We start from the raw sequence: 4,719 nt of genomic DNA, 5'->3' as shown, positions 1-4,719 counted from the left end.
GTTTACGCTTGGTTCGCAAGGAAAGATAAATGTCAAGTTTCCGCGGATAAATACGAAATTTTGAAGATAATTAAGAAGATTGAAAAAAATAGAATATCTCCATTTTTATGCTATGACGGCTTAAGGGCAGAAGAGAAAAAGCGTAAACCGACCTAGGAGCCAGTATATATGGAGTCCTAGGCGAGTGGCATGAAGAGAGACTTTTTTCGGAGCAAACTTAGCACTTAGAGCGATTTAGGCATATTTCTGTTTTTGTTATTTCGAGCTGCGACTCAATTAGGTTTAGCCGTCTTAGGGTTGCTAGAACTAGAAATCTCGCCGACAGCTCTCGAGCCCAGGCTTATACCTTGTTGTAACGCTCAAACACGGATTCGGAATAAGATCTATTTTGCTCTCTTTTTACGATTTTTGTACTTTGTCGTTGATATCTCGTGTTCTGATTGCTTAGTGTTTGGTATTAACAGATCTCCGGGACCTCTGGGAAATTAGGGTTTTCCTAGTTTCCTAATTTAAACGGAAATCGACAGTGTGAATTTCGGTTCCAACAAGAACGATGAGGTAAAAAATAGAAATACAACACATGGAAAAAGTTAAATTAGAAAAGCGCCAAAAGAAGAAAAATATATAAAAAAAACAGTATAAAAAGATGTACGTGAGGGTTTGAACCTCAGTTTGTGTGGGTGCAAAGAGAGGGCTTTAGCCAACAACGCTGCAAGATTTATGATTATTGTAGTGAAACTAAATTTAGTTGTAATTTTTTGTGGGGGTAGCTGCACCCATCCTGGGCTTAGTAGATCCGCCCCTGTGTATATTTAAATGGTGATTTTACAACCACTTAAACAACAATTCTACTGGCCAAATTGATTCTCAAAACGATAGCTTGAATTTATAAAGGCTATGTTTATCCCCCATGATGACGCAGTTTAACTATTTTCAGGTGTAGAACACGTTGGCGGTGACATGTTTGATGAAATTCCACAGGGTCAAGTCGTATTCATGAAGGTAAAACCAACCTATTTTCAGAATACATACGTATTAAGCTCAAGAAAAAAAGAAGAAGAAATTGTCCATAATTGAGGAATATGACATTACTAATAAAATGTATCGTTTGCATGATTTAGTGGATACTTCATGATTGGAACGATGATCAATGTGTGGAGATATTAAAAACTGTTAGAAAGCGTTGCCAAAGACTGGCAAAGTGATTATTGTTGAATCGATAATACCACGAGAAATACCGGAAACTGATCTAGCAACAAAAATTCATTATGGTACGATGTCGGAATGATGTGTGCAACACATGGAGGCAAAGAGAGAACCACAGAAGAGTTCAAGTTCTTGGCTATGAAAGCAGGTTTTAAGCTCCCATATATCATCTACGGCGCTTATTCATATTGGATCCTTGAATTATATGCAGATTGAAAAGTGATATGATGTTGAAAGATACTGAAATGAATTGTAAAAGAAAAATGTTTCTATTTAATAAAATAAACAAGATATAGAGTGTGAATGGATAACATTTTTATAATAAAAATTTACTCTAAAAAGTAATTTATTCCACTTTCCACTAAAAACTTTCCAATCACCTGAAATACAACTTTTTATAATTTACTCTATTCACTTTTTAAGTGGGAAAAACATACACTTAACTTTTATTCCATATTTTGCTAGAATTTATGTTAATCTTTTTTTTCTTTTACTCTTGTTTTCACCATTTAATTTTCCACCATTTACACTATTTTCTTTTACTCTAATGAAACCAATCATAACCATAATCCCACCATTTACCAGTCCCATGTAAACGATATTATTTGTATTCTAACTAGGATTTAGATCCCCACGGTTCGCAGTTTTTTTAAAATGATACTAATTTTAAGTGTAACTTAAAACTAGTAATTATATTTATATTTAGACTGATAATGATATACAAAAATAGAAAATTTAAATTGATAAAATCTCTGAAATTGAGGCTGAAATTAATAAATTCATAGAATACATAATATGCTATGAAAGGAACAACGCGTTTGTTATAAATTTTGTTACTGAAATTAAAATACTTATTTTCCTTTAGTAAGATGTTTCACCACAAAATTCATAAATTTATTGGCTTTGTAACTTAGTGATGACATAATAGGGTGTATTCCAAAATGATATTTTTTTCTACTGACTCTTGCCACTCTTTCTCTTATTAATAAATGCAAATATTCATCTCTAAAAGAACTATGAATTTTACCATCAATCATAAAAATATTTTGATAATGAAAGAAAATGTGGAAGTAGCGAACAATATATACATTTGTGAAAAGATGTAATTTCCAAAAGGACGTGCATTTAGAGAAGTGTTGGCTCACAAAAGAAACGGAAATACACCTTTTTCCATTAGTAGTTTGATAAACACCTAGTTTTATCAATCTAATAAATTCAATAAGTTAGATTGCATAACCAAAATAAAAGTAACCATATGATTTAGTTAAACACTTCAATGTATTAATTAATTAAAAGAGTGAATCGTTCAGAAATTGAAAAAGCATGTGAAAATGTATTGTTCGTAAAATTAAAAAGACATAAAAAGGTGTTTTGTTCAGAAACTAAAAGAGGTATGTGAAAAAGTCTATTGCTCAGAATTTAAAAGTTCCAGTTAAAACTGTGCATTGGAGAAAGACGCGTTCTTTACTAAAACATTTTAATGATGTGATGTCTTATAAAGAAAAAAAATATCTTGTCTGTTAGATTTAATATTGTGATAAACTAAATCGTTAAAAAAAAAAAAAAAAACTAAATCGTTGGATTATGATTTTTTTCTTATAAACAAATGATGACCTTAAACACATACAAAAGCATGCTTGCTATTAATAATGACGACTTCAGCAGGAAAAGAAAATTAGGTTTTAGTTTATATTTGCCCTGCCAAATATTCTTTACAATGTCTCATATATATATATATATATTCTTTACAATGTCTCATATATATATATACACGGAGGATTTGCCAAAAGTGACGCAAAACTTGATTTTGAATACAAAAGTTTACTCCAAATTCAATCAAATGCAAAAGTAACTCAAAGGCCTAGTGAAATTACAATAACCCCCTTATGAACCAATTTTACCAATATAATCCTCTGTTGGAAAAGAGTTTTTGTAAGAGCAACTTTAATGGAGATGCTTAAAGAAGTGCTTAGTGGTGGGGTCCACCATAAAAGAGGAAGAAGGGGTGCCAAAAACGCCAGATTTAGCATCGATGCTTGTACTGTTTCGCAGGCTCCACTGACACGTGGCGGTCCGCGATTGGTTCGTTTTTAATTTTTTTTTTTAATCAAAGAAAAAACCAAAATAAAAAAAATTAAGCAGCCCGCTTGGGGTGCTAGGGTTAATGGTGCTCTAAGTCTTCTCTATGATGACTTCTTTGTAAGTGTCTATGATGACTTTTTTGTAAGTCTTCTCGTTCAGTACATCTTAAAAATAATTTTATAATTTTTAAAAAAAATATTTTGATGGGTAAAAAATTGAAATCATGTAATAATAAACATTTCTCAATGATGTAAATTTAGTTCATCTGAAATTGAATTATTTTCAACGTAGATGAATGAATATATATTGGCTCATGAGTCATTGGTTTAGGGTTTGATAACATATGTTATAGTATTGTATGTATCTTTAGAGTTAGATTCCGAAATCTTACCTTCATTTTTTTCGTTTTCAAATTGACTCATATATGTTTAGTAACTATTTAATAATTTCATTAAAACATTTTCAAAGTTTATTTTTAAGTTTAAAAAAAAAAATTTTGCATAGTTAATTGATTTTAGGGCCTGGAAGACTCACAGAAGACTTAAAAAGAAGTCTTCAGACACATTCCGCCTAAATTTTAGTAGAATTTATGGTCCCCGCCTAAATTTTGGAAGAATTTAGGTTCCCGCCTAAATCAAAGTCTTCTATAAGTCTTCCAGGAGTCTTTCAGGAGTCTTCCATGAGTCTTCCAGAAGTTTTCCAGAGAAAGTCTTCTCATAGATTGGATCTTAAAAATAATTTAAAAATTTTATAAAATATATTTTCATTTGTTAAAAATTGAAATAATGTAATAATAAACATTTCTCAATGATGTAAATTTAGTTCATCTGAAATTTAATTATTTTCAACATAGATGAGTGAATGTATATTGGCTCATGAGTCATTGGTTTATGGTTTGGTAAAATATGTTATAGTATTGTATGTATCTTTTGGGTTAAATTCTGAAATCTTACCTTCATTTTTTTCATTTTCAAATTGAGTCATATATGTTTAATAATTATTTAATAACTTGATTTAAACACTTTCTAAGTTTTTTTTTTTAAGTTTCAGAAAATGTTTTTTGTATTGTTAATTGATTTTAGGATCTGGAAGACTCACAGAAGACTTAAAAAGAAGTCTTCAGACACATCCGGCCTAAATTTTTGTAGAATTTATGGTTCCCGCCTAAGTTTTGGAATAATTTAGGTTTTCCGCTTAAATCAAAGTCTTCCAGGAGTCTTCCATAAGTCTTCTAGGAGTCTTCCATAAGTCTTCCAGAAGTCTTCCAGAGAAAGTCTTCTCATGGATTTGATCTTAAAAATAATTTAAAAATTTTATAAAAAATATTTTCATGGGTTAAAATTTGAAATCATGTAATAATAAAGATTTTTCACTGATGTGAATTTAGTTTATCTCAAATTGAATTATTTTCAACATAGATGAGTGAATGTA

General features: G+C 30.4%; 1 pseudogene; it reads left to right on the top strand.

The window, feature by feature from the left end:
• Nucleotides 1-1,422, top strand: part of LOC106308581 — a 13,056-nt pseudogene extending 11,634 nt beyond the window's left edge.
• Nucleotides 1,423-4,719: the final 3,297 nt, after the last annotated feature.

The sequence above is a fragment of the Brassica oleracea genome, chromosome C8, assembly GCF_000695525.1.
Source record: "Brassica oleracea var. oleracea cultivar TO1000 chromosome C8, BOL, whole genome shotgun sequence".
Lineage (NCBI taxonomy): Eukaryota > Viridiplantae > Streptophyta > Magnoliopsida > Brassicales > Brassicaceae > Brassica > Brassica oleracea.
The sequence above is the reverse complement of the archived record's forward strand: the minus strand, read 5'-3'. Positions and strand labels throughout refer to the sequence as shown.